General features: G+C 27.9%; 1 protein-coding gene across 1 annotated transcript in view; it reads left to right on the forward strand.

Annotated features, from left to right (window-relative positions):
- The first annotated feature begins 5,275 nt into the window (after positions 1–5,275).
- Positions 5,276–23,488, forward strand: part of LOC107439832 (1-phosphatidylinositol 4,5-bisphosphate phosphodiesterase epsilon-1) — a 232,922-nt gene continuing 214,709 nt past the window's right edge. The window contains exon 1 of the mRNA XM_087155060.1: positions 5,276–5,339. The gene's annotated coding sequence lies outside the window, so the exon portion shown is untranslated. The remainder of the gene's footprint in view (positions 5,340–23,488) is intronic.

Raw genomic sequence — 23,488 nt, forward strand, 5'->3', positions numbered from 1 at the left:
TATTTTTGTAGATTCGTTACACAGGATTTCAGTCAAATAAATAATTCCGAAAAACTACTTCCCGTGAGCTTCGCAGGCTTTTTAAAATTCATTCCTAAGAAGGGGCTTCTAGCAATAAAATATTAGAACAAGCATCTTTGTACTTTTGTAGATTCGAAATACAGGATTTCAGTCAAATAAATATTGCGGATAAACTACTTCCCGTGAGCTTCCTATGCTGTTTAAAATTCATTCCTATGAAGGGACTTTTAGCAATAAAATGTTAAAACAAACATCTATATACTTTTGTAGATTCGTTATATAAGATTTCAGTCAAATAAATAATTCAGAAGAACTACTTCCCGTGAGCTTCTTATGCTGTTTAAAATTCATTTCTAAGATGGGACTTCTAGCAATAAAATATTAAAACAAGCATCTATGTACTTTTATAGATTCGAAATACAGGATTTCAGTCAAATAAATAATGCAGATAAACTACTTCCCGTGAGCTTCTTATGCTGTTTAAAATTCATTCCTAAGAAGGGACTTTTAGCAATAAACTATTAGAACAAGCATCTTTGTACTTTTGTAGATTCGAAATACAGGATTTCAGTCAAATAAATATTGCGGATAAACTACTTCCCGTGAGCTTCCTATGCTGTTTCAAATTCATTCCTAAGAAGGGACTTCTGGCAATAAAATGTTAAAACAAACATCTATATATTTTTGTAGATTCGTTACACAGGATTTCAGTCAAAAAAATAATTCAGAAGAACTACTTCCCGTGAGCTTCTTATGCTGTTTAAAATTCATTTCTAAGATGGGACTTCTAGCAATAAAATATTAAAACAAGCATCTATGTACTTTTATAGATTCGAAATACAGGATTTCAGTCAAATAAATAATGCAGATAAACTACTTCCCGTGAGCTTCTTATGCTGTTTAAAATTCATTCCTAAGAAGGGACTTTTAGCAATAAACTATTAGAACAAGCATCTTTGTACTTTTGTAGATTCGAAATACAGGATTTCAGTCAAATAAATATTGCGGATAAACTACTTCCCGTGAGCTTCCTATGCTGTTTCAAATTCATTCCTAAGAAGGGACTTCTGGCAATAAAATGTTAAAACAAACATCTATATATTTTTGTAGATTCGTTACACAGGATTTCAGTCAAAAAAATAATTCAGAAGAACTACTTCCCGTGAGCTTCTTTTGCTGTTTAAAATTCATTCCTAAGATGGGACCTCTAGCAATAAAATATTAAAACAAGCATCTATGTACTTTTGTAGATTCGAAATACAGGATTTCAGTCAAATAAATATTGCGGATAAACTACTTCCCGTGAGCTTCCTATGCTGTTTAAAATTTATTCCTAAGAAGGGACTTCTAGCAATAAAACATTAAAACAAGCATCTATGTACTTTTGTAGATTCGAAATACAGGATTTCAGTCAAATAATTAATGCAGATAAACTACTTCCCGTGAGCTTCTTATGCTGTTTAAAATTATCCTAAGAAGGGACTTCTAGCAATAAAATGTTAAAACAAACATCTATATACTTTTGTAGATTCGTTATACAGGATTTCAGTCAAATAAATAATTCAGAAAAACTACTTCCCGTGAGCTTCTTATTCTGTTTATAATTCATTCCTAAGATGGGACCTCTAGCAATAAAATATTAAAACAAGCAGCTATGTACTTTTGTAGATTCGAAATACAGGATTTCAGTCAAATAAATATTGCGGATAAACTACTTCCCGTGAGCTTCCTATACTGTTTAAAATTTATTCCTAAGAAGAGACTTCTAGCAATAAAACATTAAAACAAGCATCTATGTACTTTTGTAGATTCAAAATACAGGATTTCAGTCAAATAATTAATGCAGAAAAACTACTTCCCGTGCGCTTCTTATGCTTTTTAAAATTTATTCCTAAGAAGGGACTTTTAGCAATAAAAATATTAAAACAAGCATCTATGTACCTTTGTAGATTCGAAATACAGGATTTCAGTCAAATAAAAAATACAGAAAAACTTTTTCCCGTGAGCTTCTTATGCCTTTTAAAATTCATTTCTAAGATGGAACTTCCAGCAATAAAATATTAAAACAAGCATCTATGTACTTTCGTAGATTCGAAATACAGGATTTCAGTCAAATAAGTAATGCAGATAAACTACTTCCCCTGAGCTTCTTATGCTGTTTAAAATTCATTCCTAAGAAGGGACTTCTAACAATTAATTGTTAAAATAAACATCAATATACTTTTGTAGATTCGTTATATAGAATTTCAGTCAAATAAATAATTCCGAAAAACTACTTCCCGTGAGCTTCTCATGCTTTTTAAAATTCATTCCTAAGAAGGGACTTCTAGCAATAAAATATTAGAACAAGCATCTTTGCACTTTTGTAGATTCGAAATATAGGATTTCAGTCAAATAAATAATGAAGATAAACTACTTCCCGTGAGCTTCCTATGCTGTATAAAATTCATTCCTATGAAGGGACTTTTAGCAATAAAATGTTAAAACAAACATCTATATACATTTGTAGATTCGTTATACAAGATTTCAGTCAAATAAATAATTCAGAAAAACTACTTCCCGAGAGCTTCTTATGCTGTTTAAAATTCATTCCTAAGAAGGGACTTCTAGCAATAAAATATTAAAACAAGCATCTATGCACTTATGTAGATTCGAAATACAGAATATCAGTCAAATAAATAATGCAGATAAACTACTTCCCGTGAGCTTCTTATGCTGTTTAAAATTCATTCCTACGAGGGGACTTCTAGCAGTAAACTATTAAAACATGCATCTATGTACTTTTGTAGATTCGAAATACAGGATTTCAGTAAATAAATAATGCCGAAAAACTACTTCCCGTGAACTTTTTATGCTGTTTGATATTCATTCCTGAGAAATGACTTCTAGCAATAAAATGTTAAAACAAACATCTGTATACTTTTGTAGATTCGTTATACAGGATTTCAGTCAAACAAATAATACAGATAAACTACTTCCCGTGCGCTTCTTATGCTTTTTAGAATTCATTCCTAAGAAGGGACTTTTAGCAATAAAATATTAAAACAAGCATATATGTACTTTTGTAGATTCGAAATACAGGACTTTAGTCAAATGAATAATTCAGAAAAACTCTTTCCCGTGAGCTTCTTATGCTTTTTAAAATTCATTCCTAAGAAGGGACTTCTAGCAATAAACTATTAAAACAAGCATCTATGTAGTTTTGTAGATTCGAAATTCAGGATTTCAGTCAAATAAATAATGCAGATAAACTACTTCCCGTGAGCTTCTAATGCTTTTTAAAATTCATTCTTAAGAAGGGACTTCTAGCAATAAAATGTTAAAACAAACATCTATATACTTTTGTAGATTCGTTATACAGAATTTCAGTCAAATAAATAATTCAGAAAAACTCCTTCCCGTGAGCTTTTTATGGTGCTTAAAATTCATTCCTAAGATGGGACTTTTAGCAATAAAATATTAAAACAAGCATCTATGTACTTTTTTAGATTCGAAATACAGGATTTCAGTCAAATAAATAATGCAGAAAAACAACTTCCCGTGCGCTTCTTATACTTTTTAAAATTCATTCCTAAGAAGGGACTTCTAGCAATAAAATATTAAAACAAGCATCTGTGTACTTTTGTAGATTCGAAATACAGGATTTCAGTCAAATAAATAATGCAGATAAACCACTTTCCGTGAGCTTCTAATGCTGTTTAAAATTCTTTCTTAAGAAGGGACTTCTAGCAAAAAAATGTTAAAACAAACATCTATATACTTTCGTAGATTCGTTATACAGGATTTCAGTCAAATAAATTATGTAGAAATAATACCCTTTTGAAATATTGTTTGAATATTGTTGAAATATTGTCCTTTTGAAGTATTGCTTAATGCAACATCAGAGTTGAAGAAATTGGAAAAATTTGCTCGAGTTCGGATATTTATTATTTGTTCTATTGATTAAACGAACTAGTTGATCTCATGAAAATTATTAAAGAAAATATTTATAATTATTGCATGAACAAAAATATTACTCTAATGAATAATGTGAAAATTATTTGAATTGTTACTGATCACAACATTAATGTATCATATTTGAACATTTGTGAGCTTATATTTGATTTCAACATTGAAAAAGTACACAAATTCTAAAAGCAAATATATTAGCTCGATTAAAAATTTATTTAATAAGATATGTAAATGAACTTGATGCATCATTTGAACTAGTTTTCTAGTTCCCAAATATTCCTTAAAGAATTTTTTTGAAAAAGATTTTTCTAAATGTGTGAGTCTGCTTCTGAGCTATCTAGTTCTTTTCTTTCTTCTAGCTTCGTACAATTTCAATATTTTGTACAAATATATTTCGTTACGTTCATTTCTTGAACTGTTATGTTATAATGGGAAATGTAATTTTAAATACTCGTGCATTATAAGTTTAAATCAATATTTATTAGAAAATATACTTTATCTTATCAAATTTCAATATTTTTATTAGAAAATATATTTTATTTTATCAAATTTCTATGTTTTGTACAAATATAATTCGTAAAGTTTATTTCTTGGACTGTTATGTTGTAATAATAAATGTTATTTTAAATACTCGTGCATTACAAGTTGAAATCAATATTTACTTAGAAATTTTACTTTTACTTTATCAAAATTCAATATTTTGTACATATGTAATTCGTAAAGTTTATATCTTAAACTGTTATGTTATAATGGGAAATGTATAAGTTGAAATCAATATTTATTAGAAAATATACTTTATTTTATCAAATTTCACTTTTTTGTACAAATATAATTCGCAAAGTTTACTTCTTGAACTGTTGTGCTGTAATAGAAAATGTTAGTTTAAATAATCGCGCATTAAAAGTTGAAATCAATATTTACTATAAAGTAAGTAAATTATACTTTTAAAGTAAATTATACTTTCATTTTATCAAATTTAAATATTTTGTACAAATATAATTCGTAAAGTTTATTTCTTTAACTGTTAAGTTATAATAGGAAATGTAATTTTAAATACTCGTGCATTATAAATTGAAATCAATTTTTACTTAGAAATAATTGGAATATTTTTATCTCTAAAAATGGTAATAAATTAAAAGTCTATTGGTCTGAATGCAATCTGATCGAGTCAAGTATTTATAACATTTTATTAAATGTATTGATAGAAGTGTTCTTATAATCCATCTAATGATGTAGGGAAGATTACATTTCCGCTAGGGAAACCATGCCAGGGTTTATTCGGGTAACCCTGTTGACCGTCTTACCCGGTCGCCAAATCTCGCAGAAACTGTATCGACCGAGCAGCGGCTCGCAGCTCTACAAGATCGGTGAGTTCCACCCTTTTCTTCATTATCCATCTTCTTACTTACTTTCCTTCACTGAATGTCAGATGCCACTTTTTTATAGCACTCATTAAACCAATTAAGATTTATTATTTAATTAGTACAAATGCGAGTAATAATAGTTTGCAGAAAAACCCAGGGAACAACTTATTTTTGCTTGCACTTTATTTCTATCTATAAATAAACATTACAAAATCTTCAAATCGTTATTACGTTATTTTTAGTAAAATTTAAAGCTATTCAGATAAATAAGAGAGACAAACATTTTCTTACACTTGTAAAGAAGTAACAAATAAGAACTCCATAATTATTGATTATGATTTTTTCCCCCAAAACAATAAAACTTTTGAAATGTTCAAGATTCTTTTTTTTACATAGAAAAACTTGAGTAAAGTTTAAGTGTTCTAATCATTAAGTAGTAGAAATCACTAGACATTTTTTTAGCAATTTTTATCTCGTAACAATATCAAAATAGTTCTCTTTTATCTTATAAATGAATTTTAAAATAAGTTATAAGTTAAACACTTTCCATGTTTGGAATATTTACTGTCTTAAAATTTTTTTAATTCAAATAAAAATATTATGGTTTATTAAATGATGTTATAAGACATTTTCTTCGGTATTTAATTAAAGTAGTGAGATACATAAATTATTTAGCATGTTTTCCTCAGGATTTTGGTTTCAAAAAATAAACAAATTACATGAAATTGATTTTAAATTTGGTTGCATGAGAAATATATAAATTATTCGACAAAACATTTGTTGTATCTATTGTGTTATAAATTTTTTTAGGATATGACATAATACTTAAATGATAGGAAATTTATATAGTTATTTTGCTCAATGTTGCTATCACCACCTTAGAAATACCTTTAAATAGTATTTAAGATAATATTCGTTGTAATCCAATTATTATTGAAAAAAATATAGGAGAACGAAACTAGTTAGCATAGTGTTTTTTTATATTTCGATCAATTAATAATTGATTAATTTCTTTAATTTTTGATTTATCGATATTTGATTGATCGGTAATGATATTGTAATTAATTGAGATTTAACAGATTGATAATAATATTTCGATTAATTTGATTTTGGAAAAAAATACTTAGGGAAAATATGGCTTGAAACGCTTAACTACATTTAAAATGTATTGATGAATTTATAAATAACATAACTGTTTTAACTGTGCAACGGGGTCAATAACCCCCCCCCCGAGTAAGTTTACGTAGTATAGTGATTTAAAGGAAAAAAACTCACAAGTTGCAAATTAAAATTATGATAAGTACTAGAAAACAAGCACTTTCATTGCTAACTTAGTTGCTAAAACTTTACTTTAAGCACCGTAAATAATTAATAAAATGAATATAAAAAATTAAAATTATGTGTAAAAATTAGAATTATGTTTTAAAAGATAATTGATTTCTAAAATACTTTAAACCAGCCCTATAGCTTGATGTTTCTCAGCCAAAATGCCAACTTGCCACGTTTGTTTCACCTAAATGATTGCCTCCCTGTTTTTCAAACATAGCTCAAACACTCATGCAATTATTATCATCCATTTCATCTAATTTGTTGCAACTAATGGGACAGCTGAAAATTTTTTTTTCAGGCGATACAAAATAAATTGCTGCAGGGTTGGCATGATTTATTAAAATCTCGATTTAAATCACTTGATTTTTTTTAAAAAAAAATAGTTGATGATCAACAGTGATTATTTAAAAAAATTCACTGAATTTTCGACTGAAAAACTAATTTTTTTAAGTATTAATTCATACAATATAATTAATATATAGTGCATTCATTGTATTAATCATACCCATTTTGTTTTATGCTTATTTAAACACAAGTGCTTTAAAACCTATTACATTTGTAATCATATGTTGTATTACATGTGTTACATGTGTTGTGCATATCAAATTAATGAAAAGACTTGTTCAGCTCATAGTGACTTAAAATAATTGCTTCTTTTTTCAGTTATGTTTTCTGATCTAAGCTAATTTATTCTTCATTAGATATCCAATTGACAAAATGTTACCCAATATTTATGATTCATTAAGTGCTTGAAAAAAATAACTATGATTTTATTAATTCTTTGATTAGTTAGTAGCAATTAAATGATAATTTTAACCATTTTCGTGAGAAATATAAAACCGATATAAAAAAAAAAGAAAAATCATGATTTTTTGCAAACTCTGCTTCGCTGTTAGGAAATCAGAAAAATTGCCCTTGGAAGTTGTCATCTTAATGAAACGACATTAAGTGAGGAAACATCAAGCAAAATAATAGTAACGGTAATAGCCCAGAAGGTAGATATGAGTTTTCTTTTATATTAAAATGCTCCCCTTTCACGTAATTTTGCATTATGTTTTATGCGCAGTCAAATGTTGAAACGTACTATAAAATTACACTATGCATGACTCGAATCAAACGATAAAATTAAGATTTAATTCTTTGCGCTAAATATGATGTTATGGATTATATATATTTTTTAATAAAGTTAGTGCCTATAATGTTTTGCTATACACATGTATGTTTTATTGAATCACAAAACTATATACACCAAGTACAGCTTCCACAATTAAAGAAAAGAACAACTTTATATATTTTGATCTAATAATCGGATATTTGTGTACGTTGAAGTCTAAGAGGCGTAATGGTATAAGTTTCGAAATCTGACAAAAAACATACTTTTTCTAAATAAACATATTTCTTCTTCGACATATTTGGATTTTTAAGCCTCAAAATATGGGGGGAGTCTCAATCTGAAAAATATGGTCCCAAATATTTTTTTTGGAGGATCGTCCAAAATTTTGTCTTCTTTTGTTTTACTGTTTGTATAATTATCTCTGAAACTATTTAAGCGAACAAAAAGTTTTACACACATTTATAAAATTGTTTTTTTTAAAGATAATTCTTCTAAAAAGTAATTTTTAATAATTATTTAATTTTTTTAGTTTACTTTATTGATGTACGAAACCTTTTGGTATTTTGTAAAGTGAATTTTGTAAGGTGTACAAATTTTTCTCTAATTTTAAACTGTCATATCAAATATCTAAGTTTTGAGCGGAATTAATGAAGTGTTTTCTGATTTTAAAAAAGTTTTATTTCTTCAGAACTATTCTACAAATTCCATATAAACTTATGGTCTTATTGGTGAAGCTTTCAAAGCTGGATCTGAACTTTTAACCCTGACAGCAATTTGGTTTAAATTTAATTCGCAATCATTTTAGAGTAAATAAATAACTCTGTTTTGTGACAATTAACACAAATTGTTGAAAATGTTTCAAAAGTACCTTCCAATCATAAGAGGCAATTTTGAACAGTCATGCTATTAACAGAGCCAGTTTAACACCAAACAGCATTTTTAGACTAATGTTTGGATGTTTACTAATAAAAACAAGAGTATAATTTTCGAATAGGATTGATACTATCCTTAACAAATGATATCAATAGATAGTTATATTTTACTGCTTTACCAGAATATTTATTGCAATCATAATTTTTTACTCTTCTAAAGAATTGAGTTTAGAAAAAGTGCCAACAATCTTTCAAACAAAGATGGCAGTTAACGTGATAAATTGCTTTGATTCGATAAAAAAAAACTGAAGCTTTAGCACGTCATTTAATCATTTAATTTGATGCGTGATCAAAATATAGTTTGCAATAATAAATAAATGCTTTCGGATCTGATATCGATATCTACTGAAGATTTTCTTTCGAATGTTTTCTTTTTACGCTTGAAAATAAACTAGTGTCTAAAACTAGATTTTATTTGACAAGTCTGTATATAGTAATTAATTTATTTCACAGTAATTTATTTAAAATACAGTAATTAATTTATTGTATGAAATGTTTTATCTCAAATATTTTCCTTTCTTTTTATTTTATCTGAATACTTATAAAGATGAAATAATATTTCAAACCTAGTTTTCGTGATCCGAGCCTTTGACGAAGTTATATAGACTTCCAATGAATTTTCCTAAAAGCCTGGAAAGCTCGGAGGGTCTATGTTTGAAACCCTGCAACGGCTTGTCTCTCCCTCAAGGATTCTGGTATAATTAACGTACTGTATGATAATGACATTTCTGAAACGAGACGTAATTCTTGTTAATAAAACCAAAATATACTGTATTTGAAATATTCATTTGGTAATTCATAGGGAGGCGGTTTATTAGAAATTCTGATTTCACACTTCTTATTACCATCATTTAATAAAAAACACAAAACTGAAAATTAAATTTCACCAATAATAAATGATTTTTATGTCATGCTCTAAAATATCTTTATAAAATTACCAAATTTTATCACATATTTTTCCTGACAGCATGGTAGAGATACAATATTTTATTGTTAATTTTACCAAGAATCATTACCGAAGCTGTTTGGTAAGAATTTTCGTGCTTTTTGGTACTCGCATAGAGAAACAACACGGTTAATCTTACCATAATTTGGCTGCTTAGACTATACTTTCTTTCTCAATGCATCGTTCTCAGTTCTGGCGAAAATATTTCCAGTTGTAGACGGATCGCATTTTTGAGTCCCTGTGCCTTCAGAAGAACCATGAAGGTTTGCGTGGTTTTCCTCTCTATGTAACGCAAACTCTGGTTAGTTTCACTTCAAAGGCAGTTAGGTGATGAGTTTTCTTTTGTTCAGCATAGGTTCCAAGATATAAGGTTTTCAGAAATGAAAATGGATAATGCAGCAACATATGAATCAGCTGAGCCCGGCTCCATGGACAGTGCACTTGCCTCCTAATGAGCCAAGCTTGAATCCCAGTGATGGTAGGGCGATGCTAATTATCCCCCTAGCTCACACCAACAGCAGAAAATATCCTCAGTCCACGCATAATGGTTTAGAGTCTCTTGCCGTCAGGTTAACCGGGAAAAGTTTTGGTGGTTTTCCTCTCCGTGTAAATCAAATGCTGATTAATTCCATCAAAAGTTCTCAATGAAGGCTAGTGTGCCCCAATGCTAGAACCAGTAGTTTCATTGTCTTCTGGGGTGGAATCAAGATTACAAAGCTATGGGAGTTGAACACTGATTATCGTAAACCTAAAAATATCAGCAATTTAACGCATTTACCTCCAAAAAATATTTACTGAAAATTTTCTTTCGAAATTTTAAAAATTAGATTTCTATTTAGTTTTTATAAAATTATAGAAAGTGAAAGATTACTAAATTTTATATAGTGTTTTAAACTTTCTCTTTTTGTGCTTTCAATAAGTTTTATAATTTATATCATACGCACGATTATATCATACACATGATCTTAAATTTCAAGCTTTTTTTGATAAACTGAGATCTACAGTAAAAAATAAGTATAGTCAAACTACCTGAATGAGAACTCAGTAATCTTTAAAGAAACGATTTGAAAACGGTAAAATTAAAAATAAAAAAGATTTTGTAATACGTGATAAAATCATTTTATCCTGATACCTTAAAGCAGGGTCAGATAGTGGGTGTGACAGTCAGCCATTAATGGCATCTACATGGTTTTTCCTAACTGCCAAAACGGTTCCACTAGGTGTAATTTTTATAGTAGTAAAAATCTTTTTCATGGTACATTTCAGATCTTTTAAGTGTCTATGAAGAAAAAAGAGCCACGAAAGGCTCAGGGGATAGAGCGTTCGTCCCATCGATGGCTGGTCAATACGAATCCGCATCCGGCTTGCACCGACCACAGTGCTGGCGAGAAATATCCTCAGTGGTAGACGGATCATGGGATAGAGTCCCTTTACCTTCAAGCGAACCGTGGGAGGTTCTCGTGGTTTTCCTATCCGTGTAACTCAAATGTGGGTTAGTTCCATCAAAAAGTCCTTCACGAAGGAAAATTTCTCCCAATAGTTGATTCAGGAGTTTACCTTCTCTTCTGGATTGGGTTCAAAATTACAAGGCTACGGAGTTGAACACTAGTTGTCGTGATCCCAAAAAAATGGGTCGGCTGTTCAACGACCGTTATAAAATTTAAAAAAAAGTATTTTGAAATCCAAAACATACTAAGTTCTTAAGATTATCATTAAAAAAATCTTTTTCGTTTCAAAGAGAAATAGCTTAGCTTAAAAGTAATTCCTCAGTAAATTCGATGATTGTATAAATCGTCGGTTTTAAACTAAGCGTAATTCTCGAAACTTAAAATGTTGCGGGTTGAAATAGTAATGCATTATAAATATCGGAATTTTAAAAGAAATGTCGAATTGTCTGAAAAAAGTGAACTGTCAAAAAACTTCAAAAAAGCGATCGAAATTAATCTAAATCGAGCTTACTTAAAAAGTGATTTCTAAAATACGAAACTTCCTAGCTATAGCTATGGCCATGAAATCGTAATAAAAATATCGGAATTGAAAAAAAAAAAATACTTGGAAATAGCCGAGAAACGACAAATAGTTGCCTGCAGAGAATAAAGACTATCGAATAAGAGGAAACAAGTGACCGAAAAAACGATTGGAAAATGAAAGGATCGTTGCCAGTCGAATGTGTCAAACAGAGTAAACTCGAAATTCGTGTGTTGTAATTAAAATATCGTATTTCTAAAATTTATGTGGAATGGGTTGAAAAAAAGAACCGAATAAACTATCAACCGTTAAGTTACGAATCGGATAACTCTAATTCGAATGTCGTAATAAAATCGTCGTATTTGAATTTGAGCGTGAAAGGGGCCGTAAGAAATTATAAATAACTTTCGAAAAATCTATCATCAAATGACTTACAAGTGTGATGTAATCATACTAATAGAAAGTGTCAAAAAGTGATAACTAAAATTCGAAATTCGGACGACGCTATCGCATTAAAAATATCGCAGTAAATCGAATGTATCGCATTTAAATATCACATTAATGGAAATCGCATTTTAACTATCCGAATTTGGAAAACCCTGTGAATGGGGCCAAAAATATTTGGTTAGATTTACACTGGTGTAAGAAATTAATGACTAACGATCACTTATTTCGAATTCTGCTTTAGAGTGTAGGATAAGAACCATTTATTTGGTTAGATTTACACTGGTGTAAGAAATTAATAACTAACGATCACTTATTTCGAATTCTGCTTTAGAGTGTAGGATAAGAACCATTTATTTGGTTAGATTTACACTGGTGTAAGAAATTAATGACTAACGATCACTTATTTCGAATTCTGCTTTAGAGTGTAGGATAAGAACCATTTATTTGGTTAGATTTACACTGGTGTAAGAAATTAATGACTAACGATCACTTATTTCGAATTCTGCTTTAGAGTGTAGGATAAGAACCATTTATTTGGTTAGATTTACACTGGTGTAAGAAATTAATAACTAACGATCACTTATTTCGAATTCTGCTTTAAAGTGTAGGATAAGAACCATTTATTTGGTTAGATTTACACTGGTGTAAGAAATTAATAACTAACGATCACTTATTTCGAATTCTGCTTTAGAGTGTAGGATAAGAACCATTTATTTGGTTAGATTTACACTGGTGTAAGAAATTAATGACTAACGATCACTTATTTCGAATTCTGCTTTAGAGTGTAGGATAAGAACCATTTATTTGGTTAGATTTACACTGGTGTAAGAAATTAATAACTAACGATCACTTATTTCGAATTCTGCTTTAGAGTGTAGGATAAGAACCATTTATTTGGTTAGATTTACACTGGTGTAAGAAATTAATGACTAACGATCACTTATTTCGAATTCTGCTTTAGAGTGTAGGATAAGAACCATTTATTTGGTTAGATTTACACTGGTGTAAGAAATTAATAACTAACGATCACTTATTTCGAATTCTGCTTTAAAGTGTAGGATAAGAACCATTTATTTGGTTAGATTTACACTGGTGTAAGAAATTAATGACTAACGATCACTTATTTCGAATTCTGCTTTAGAGTGTGGGATAAGAACCATTTATTTGGTTAGATTTACACTGGTGTAAGAAATTAATGACTAACGATCACTTATTTCGAATTCTGCTTTAGAGTGTGGGATAAGAACCATTTATTTGGTTAGATTTACACTGGTGTAAGAAATTAAGAAAATTTGCAAACTTGGTCGATCATCTCTAGAACTACTGAACCGATTTTAATGAAATTTGATATGCACATACATTGATACAATACAAAACAAATAACCATTCAACAATTGTAATACACACGCATGATCGTGAGTAACATTCGTTGGAGTCGGAAGGTATGAAATGGTCATTAGACAATTCAGGCCAATTCCCAGGGGAAATAATCTATATCTATAAGAGGGGACCATATCCCCTATCAATCCATTTTTTTGTTTATTCTGCAACCACTGTTTCATACTTTCTGAGTCCAACGAGTGCTGCGTACGATCATGCGTGTGTATTACAATTGTTGAATGGTTATTTGATTTGTATTGCATCAATGTATGTACATATCAAATTTCATTAAAATCGGTTCAGTAGTTCTAGAGATAATACAATCCAAACAATTTTAGTCCGTCCGAATTCACTCATTTCATTGTTATTAGTGACATCAAATATCTATTGCTTTAAGATTAGAATTGATAAAACCATATCGATATTTTTCTAGGAAGTGTATTATCTTTATGTTTATTATTTTACAGATTAAAATTGTAAGGATTTTAAAATTTATATGATTATTTTATATAGGAATATAAGAGTAACCCATTGTAAGAAATCTTATTATAGTAAAAATTCATTACAAAGGTATATAAAATTTCCTAGAATTTTTTTGGGAGCTTTATTTAATTATAGATGTAAACAGTGGATGGAAGATACTCCAAGAGTCGTCTTAGCTTATAGGAGTCTGCATGTTTATAGGGGGTGATTCCCAAAGTACAGACTTTTTCGACTTTTTTCTTCTAATAACTTTTCGGTTATGATGCAAAAATGAGCTCCGTTTTTGTTCATTCTTTTTAGTTTTCTTCAAATCCTCAGTTTACATTTTTCAAATATTTTTACTACAGTAAAATATTACCTATTTCATTTAATCTGTGTTTCATTTATTTTTGTTTTTAACAAGTTGCTTGCAATAGTTTTATTTCAATTATATATTATTTGATTTTTATAAATAATTGCATTCTTAAATCTATTCACGACACTTCGCTGCAAAAATATTTATTTATTAAATAATTTATTAAAAAATTCAATTGAAATTTTCATCTAAATTAAATTTTATTCATTAAAGTGTATATTTAATTCAATTGTATGTGCATATTTATGTACTAAACTTCAAAAACTCCGTAAAATTTCAATAATCGATTTATTTAATAAGTTAGTGATCTCTACAATTTTTAATATCATTCTATTATTATATTGACTATAAAATAATTATCAATAACAATGAGAAGGATGTCTAATTTCCCAAAATTTAATAATTCTAAACTTATTCCTTACACCCTATGTTTAAAAAAATAAAACTAATTTGTTTTCGTTCAATAACTGAATAAATTAAGTTAAACTAAAAGTTAGCGTTAAAATAAAATAAAGTTAACTGAAATTCTGCTTTGATTTAAATAATTTCAACTTAATGAATTTAAAATTGAAATACATTTATTAGATACTTAAAAAGAGTTAAAAATAGCTCTGTGAAATAAAATAAGTTATTTCCACACTAAATTGTTTCATTTCAAAGTCTTTGATTTTTACATTTGACAGTTGAAGAAATAACAGGCATTAATAGTGGATGCTGGGTTAAAAATTGACCATAAGCAGTCAGTATTATGTTATAGAAATTAAGTTAATTTGAATTTTTTTTTTTTTTTTTACAAAAGCTAGTTTATTTTTTGTAAACAGTTTTATACATTAAATTTTCGATTAAAATACCTAAAAGTTTTGATTTGAAGAAAATTAAGTGATGATCAGTAAGAGAGAATTTAATTAAATGCGAGTGTCTTTTTTATTTTTTTTTAAATTCTTTTTATACTATTTAATTTCTTATATGATGATTTCTACTACAATAGAAAAGAAAAATGTTACAGATTAAGCAGCACTGAAAAAATAGCATTAAATATATATTTCATTAAACATTAATTTATTCTGCTAAACTTATGTTTTAAGAATACTCTGTTAGAATTTTCATTCTCAAATTATGGTAAAATAACCGGCAGCAGTCTGTCCCTCCGATTAACCGTAAAGTTTACAGTAAAGAATATTTATCGCTTTTGCGGTTTTGAAACAGTTTACAACTAGTAGGGTTATAAAATCAGGAATACAAAACTGTACGGTATTTTAACCATTTACAGCTACCATGGTTTCAAAGCCGTAAAAAAAGAAATTTAACTGAACATAGGAGCTCGTTAGATGATGGGCATTGCAGTACACTGGAAATTCCTTATGTGTGTTAAAGGGTCAACGCTGGGACTCGAACCCCGGCTCCGTCGGTCATGACAGATTAACTCTCTCGGCTATAATATGCAAGCAGTTTCAATGAACTAAGTTGCTTCATTAGGTGGGATTAGTTGGTACAATAAAATTCTTGTTATTTAACCGTTTTAGGTAAAAATAGTTAATAAACGATTTTTCTCACTTTCAATAGTTTCATTACCATCTTATTCATTGTTTATGGCTATTTGACTGCTCTGTTTAACTATGGCAAAATAAAAATCAAATAGATTGTTATTTAGCTATTTTTTCCGAGAAATTTCTAACAGTATATAACTCAAAAGTAAAAAATAAAACGACATTAAAAAAATACAGTATTTCATGCTTCAAAAAAATTAATTATATAGATTTATTTTTCTGAAAATAGTCATATCAATACGGATTGAATTTTGGATTAATTTAAAGTAACTATGTATTTTTCTTCTTTTAATAATTTTTATAAAATGCTCATATGCTTACATGCAAAACTGAACGTTTCGATACTAACGCTTTGCCCTCATTTTCAAAGTATAGCAATCAAGCGTATTTAAATACTAAAATTGACGTAAAAAAGGAAAGCGAAATTGAACAAAGTGAAAAAAAAGAAAAGATTACTGGGGTTACTCGGGGCTTTTGGATCCTTATCGACAGGAAGTAAATTAACTCTTTGAAGAAACAAAAATATCTGAATGTATAACACAGTTTTAATAAAATTCTCAGTTTAATATATCACTATAAAATTATTTGTCAACAATATTTACACCAACATTTAAACCAAATGTTTAATTTTTTTGATATTGCAGTTATATTTGTTGCAAAATGTTTTTGTTAAATAATTAATTCTGCTTGTTGCTGAGTAGAATAGAGAGAAATTCAAAAGCGATTTTTATTGAAACCTCCGTGTTTTCTCTTGTAATCAAATACGTTTTGATATTTTCAATCCCGCTTTTATAATTTTGATAATGTTTTGTCTTTGTCTACATATTAATGTACAACCTCTAATGTGTATGTACTTTCTCTAGGATTTTGAAAACATAAATTAAGGGGACATTTTTTTTCTTCAAAAATTGGAAAGCAATCAGTTGAAGACATTATTATGGGTAAATCATTGTCCTCAAATTCTAATCTTGAACGGATAAAAACATTCTGGTAAAATTACCGCGATGTATGGTAATGACATTTCTGGTGAAAAAAACCCATAATTCTGGTTAATAAAATTAAAATATACGGTACCATTCCTTTTATAGTTTTCCCGTTCATTTTATAGTGTTTTCCCGGAAATTCTGCTTTTCAAAATTATACTTCTGATTACCACACATTTAGTAAAAAATATAAAACTGGAAAGTAATAAATGGTTTTTATGCCATACTTTCACATATCATGGTAAAACCATCAAATTTTACAAAATTTTATCTCATATTATAAAACCAGATTTTATTGTTAATGCTACTAAATTAATTACGAAAAAATTTCGTTTAAAAATACGGAGCTATTTGGTGCTCCCAGAGACTCAGAAACACTACAAATTTTACCACATTCTAGTAATTTTGACCATATATTTTTTCATTGTATTTTATTTCACTATTTCTACTAATAAAAATATTATTATTAATCATATTTTACTATCAGTTAAGAAAAAAAATTACGTGTCTTCCAGCTTAGAGTTTTGTTACGGGATATTTCGAAAATTTATCTCAAAAGTAAGCATTTATTCTTCAAATTTGTGAATGAATGCATCGTTTTGAAAATGCATTGTCTTAATCTCTTAGAAACTCAATTTCAAGAACAGAATTTTTTCTTGATAATTCATTTCGATTTTAAATGCAATAATTCTTGAACATGCTTTAAAAATGATTTATTTTCTTACATTTATAATTTTTTTAAGAACTGATAATCATCAGAAATATGAAGATGAATAAGGAAATTTCTTCAAATCCCGCCCCTCCAAATTTCACAAACTTGCTATGTGTATGTGAGTAGGAGTTTTTCTCTAAAAGGAGAAAAAAAATGTAGGGGACAACATTTTTAAGAAAGAAGTAAAAATTCTGAAAATTTTCGCGTTTAAACTCTGTTGATAAGTAAAAATACCAATTACCACTGCTTTTAATACTGCAAAGCTAACTGTAAAGTTGATTTATTATCGAGTAATATTTAACAAAGAGTAAAATAATCACTTAAACGGAGAATAAAAAGTCATCCTGTGAGAAAAGGAAAACCAATAAAGGGATTTATTTCTAGTTTACGTTTGTATGTCAAGCTCTACAAATATTACTTATTTGAATGTTTTTTTTAAAAATGATTTTACAATTCAAATAGTTCTTCTTATGGATCTTGCTGCTTACATTTTCATAGATAGCAGCACTCAAATGTAATTTGCTTTATATATTTATACCAATTAGTTTGTACGATAAAAGCTGAAAGCACATCCATTATATTTTTTCGACTTAATTTTTTTTAACTGTTAAATTAGTATATCTAATTTTAACGCAAGATTAGTTTATTTTACTTCATATTGGTAAGTTTGCTTTCTTTTCTTCTTTCATCTTAAAATTCATTTACAATTACACATTTTTCAAATTTTCAGAGGCATAGACATTATAAAGAGTTATTTTTATCATAGGATAATTATTCTTTCTTTTGAAATGGCTCTCTCTCTGTCATAAAAAAATGCGTCCTGGTGAGAAGCTTTACGTTTTTTAATCATTTTTTAAAATTTTTATTTTCTAATTATATTATGTTATTTCTTGTTATACATATGCATATACATATATACATATACATATATATGTAACGCAATAAAGAAATAAAGACAAAAAGAATAAAAAAGAAAAAAAGCGAAAAAATTAAAAAGTTTTATTTACTGCTCATAAGCTGCATGTCTATAGAACTCATAAGATAAGTCCAAAATATCGAGAAAACATTTTCTATCACTTATTTGTCTTCATTCCCGTCATTCGAGTCTTAAGAAAGGACATTTATTTTCTTCATATTTTTTGAAGCCAATGAAGTTTTTACCGTCAAGTAGAATGGATCTTTCTTGATTATTATTTTGATCACAATCTTATGCTGAACGAAGCCAACATCTGTAAATTATTATTTCAACAGGGACCTTCAAACATTTAAAAAACCATGGCACCTACATTAAAATATATAAGTTATTTTTAACTTCAAAATCAAAGTTTCAAAACTTACCAGATATTTTAAGTTATACATTGAAATTGATTATTTAATACTGTGGTGAATATAACAGTAATAAAATAGATTTATCTTCTTAGTTTTTCTACCTTCTTAAGGATCTTACGAATTCTGTTTCACAGGAGACTATTTTATATATATATATATATATATATATATATATATATATATATATATATATATATATATATATATATATATATATATATATATATATATATATATATATATATATATATATATATATATATGAATACTTTTATACCATGTTTGAATTTCTTAAAAAATACTTTAAAGACTATTTTATAACTTTTTTAGAAGTTATGCATTTTTGCACTTTGCAATAAAGTTTTAAGCTCTTTCAGAGGTTTGAGGCATCGACAATAAATAACGAAAGAAAGCAAATATTTTTGAACACCCTATGCCAAAAAATCAGGCAATAAGATTGTAAGTTGTATCAACTATTTTGTTAGTTATGTGGTCAAATTTCGAAAATCTATCTTAAATATTTATGGAAATATGATTATTTTTATAAAAAACTTTCTTTGTCTCATGTTTTTTTTGTTATAACTTTAAAAATAATCAATAGAATTCAAAATTTTTTTTGGAGCAAGTTAAAATGAATTGCAAAATTATCGTTGTAAAACTTAAAACAAATTTGTTTCAAAATGAGCAAAAAAAGAGGTATTTAAAGTAGTTCTTTTGTACAGTGCATGTGCGAAAAAATTTTCAAGCAATTTCAATGTTAAAAGTTACAAGCAATCAAATATATATATATATATATTTTTTTTAACGGCAGGCACTGAACTTTCGATGCCGGAGTTGTTACTCATTTAACGTTACCCAGTGGGCACCTGTGAACCTAAGTCACGGAGCAACATTACCCACGCCACACAGCCACATACCCGTCTATAGGGTGGGCCACATTCACACAATAGAGAACACACACAGAGAGAAACATCCATGCCCTGAGCGGGATTCGAACCCGTAACCATTGGCTTCACAGTCAGGCACGCTGACCGCTCGGCCACCTGGCCGGCACAATCAAATATATTATGTAGTATTAATAATTACCCTTCTTTATAGAACCGAACAGCAAGAACAAAATAAAATGTCATCAAAAACCCCGTATCGTTTATACTATCTTTTAAAAAGTACAAAAAACTACTTAAAATATTGTTTGAAACTTTTTACATTTTTAAGTTATTTAAATCAAATTTTTTCCATTAATTGAAAAATATGTATTACTATAAAATTATGAAAAAATAATTATGAATTGCACAGTTAAAATTTTTATATATTTAAAAAAACATGCTATCAAATACTAATTACAAGAGGAAATATTTACTTTAATCTTCATTTTTAGTTTTTCATCACCCCAAAAACTAAAAATTTTTTCGCATCTCAAATTCCAAAAAACTAGAAATAAAAAGTTAAAGTTGAAAATTAATTAAGCACTTTTTTGCAATATGAATTAGATGGCTTATTAATTTCGCTTATTCTAAATAAAGAAAACTGCATTGTTAATTTGTTTATTACGTGTCGCAGTGTAATTAGTTTTAGGATATGTGACAATATAATAGCTTATGTCAAATTTACTTGACGCATACAATTTGAATTTGACGATTTTGATGAAAACATACATATTTTTGTAACAGAGAAAGAACTGTCTTTTTGAGACAAAAATGTAATTTTTTTATTCGTTCCTTATACAGCCATGAAACCATTTATTTCTCCGCGATTAAAATATTGTCTTTCTGAAAATCCAATATATTAGACAACATTTCGAATAATTCAATCATTTTAAAAATGATGTATTAAATTTTTCTTTCGATTAATATGCTTTTAGAAAGCCTATGTAAAAATATAATTGGATTCATCCTCGTAAGTTGAAGATTTTAATGACTATGTAAAATAATAAGAAAGAATTCGATTTAAGTTACCTTTTAGACGATTTTATGGCACATGAATATCGTATTATTTAAATCTGGTGGATTATGTTTCATGTTCGAAATGTAAAGAAAGGCACTAAAAATATCCTGCTATTGGTCTGGAAATTAAAATTTACAGGGGTGATTGTATTCCGGGTGTATCTCGGAATTCCCGGGGTATTCGTATCATCGTTCTAGGTTTAGAAAGTGGAGCATTTAATTTTTCTGCGAATTTCGCACAATTCCGCGTATTTGAAGACTGTTGATTCACGAATTTCCGCGAATCAAAACTAATCAAACATATGAAGTCAAAATTAGATGAAATTTTCCCTGAGTTCGGCAATCTAAAATTAAAATTTGAAACTTTCACTAGGGCACGTTAAAGAAACGTTTTTATACACGTGACCGCCAATTTTATTCTTTTAGTTTATCAGAATGTTTGTCATTTTTAATCTTTGAAAATACGCCGAAAACCTCTAATATCGCGATTTATATTCACACCGATTTTAATATCATATATAGATTTTCGTATTTGCCTGAAGTTACTCATTGTGAATCGTATTCAAAAGATTACAAAAGCATTCACCGTGATTCGCATAAAAATCAAATATCGCAATTTGTATGCACGCGTTATAAAAATCCAGCATTGCTATTTGCATCCACACGTTTTTAAAACTCAATATTGCGATTCTTATTCGCGCATTTGTAAAATATCGAAAATCGATTTTCATATTTATACGTGATTTTAAAATGACACTTTGCGAGATTTGTATTCTAAAAATCGCATCCCGATTTTAAATTCCATAGTCACGATTCTTTTTCTTAAAAGAGTTACTATAAAAGTGTGAATTGGTTGGTCATCTTAGTTCAAAAACATGTAGAGTAAATAAATTGAGTTTTTGCTCATTAAAGTTTTAGGGTTTCTCACTTTGTGTCGCAATCACTCCTGAATTTAGCATTTTTACGTGTAATAATTGAAAATAAATAAAAAATTTCAATTACAATTTAATAATTGTCTTGCAAATGAAATTTTTTGTATCACATTTATGATTATAAAAAAGGAAATATGTTCTAGGTAGGAAAAAAATCGCATTTTCTATTATTATTTAAAGGATCTGAGGAGGATAATAAGAGACGCATGATAAAAAGAAATTGATTTTCAGCAGTTTTTTTAAAGGCTTCAAACCTTATCGCTTTCTTCAGTCATAAGCTCTTATCAAACACAACTGATAAAAAGCGCTACTTTATAAAATAATCCATTGTTATTTACCATTTAAATTTTAATGATCCTGTTCTTTTATAGATTCAATTTTTGTAAGAAACAAGAAATGAGTGACAGTTCCGGGCATTCTAATAAATTAAAATTAATTAATAACAGCTGTATACATATTAAAAAAAGAAAAATATTTAATCCATTTGACAATTATGATACTGTATCGATATATTTTGCACCGTTTCCCGAAAATCCTATAATTTAATATTCAAATTTATATGTACGTTAACCGTAATAAATTAAAGCTGGTGAACAATTTTTTTTCCTTCTTTTCAGTCGAATTTTTAAATATAAATTTTAAAAATAAAAGGGACAAAAAGAAAAAAAGAGAAAAATGAAGAAAATTAATAAGTTTTATTTACTTCGCATAAGTTGCAAGTATATAGAACTCTTAAAATAAGTTCAAAATGTAGAGAAAACATGGAAAAAATTTCAGAATAATGAAAACAGAGAAAAAGAAAATTAATTAATCAATAAATCTAAAAACAAATTTAATATTACGAGTATAATTTCTTTCATAATAGTGCAAAATTAAGTTAGCTAAAAGAGATGAAGAAGAAGATCCTTGTGGTATTCCATCAATTTTAAGAAAAATATCTTTCCCATTGTAAAGATAATTATTAAGAAGTCAAAAATTAATTAGAATTTCCCAATATTCAAAATCTTAACTAAGGATATTTTTAAAATGGTACTAATTAAAAACGGCATCTTTTTGTTTAGAAAGGGGGATGTTATAGAAATGATCCTAGAGAAGGATCCAGATTATCTATTATGATGCTTTAATAATCTATTTTCAAGATTATACAATTTTATTAAGTAATATTTACCCCGAGAAATTAATCTTGCTTCGTAATCATGATGATAATATTTATTATAATTTTTTTTAATTTGGGTATTATAAAAGAAGAAAACATCTGCTTTGTTGATTTATACGATAAAGGAAATAATTTTAATATAAATAAACTAATTGCTTGGAAATTCTAAAAACATCTATTTAAATACCATTTTTAATCAAATGAATAGAATTAAAAGAATATGTAGTAATGTTTATTTATCCAAAAAACAAATAGATAAACTCTTTCAAAATTTGATAAAAAAACAATGGATGCCCAACTAAAGAAATTAAATTCTATATAAAGTCATTGAGCTAATTATATGTTATTGTATATAAATTTACTAAAAGCTTTTATATTAGTTTACATAATTTTTGAAATGTGCAATCCATTTCAGGCAAATTCGTGGCAAAAAATATGTGCAAAACAGGCAATTCATGTTTCTCTCTCTCTCTTTTTCTTAAATAAAAGTTAATTTTCTAAAATCAGTAAAATTGTATAATTAAATATCAAATTAATTAATTATAAACTTCTTTAAATTATCCAGTATAATATTACCTTGCACACATCCATTTTAA

This window comes from Parasteatoda tepidariorum, chromosome 11, assembly GCF_982258835.1.
Source record: "Parasteatoda tepidariorum strain Cologne lab strain chromosome 11, Ptep-v5.0, whole genome shotgun sequence".
Classification (NCBI taxonomy): domain Eukaryota; kingdom Metazoa; phylum Arthropoda; class Arachnida; order Araneae; family Theridiidae; genus Parasteatoda; species Parasteatoda tepidariorum.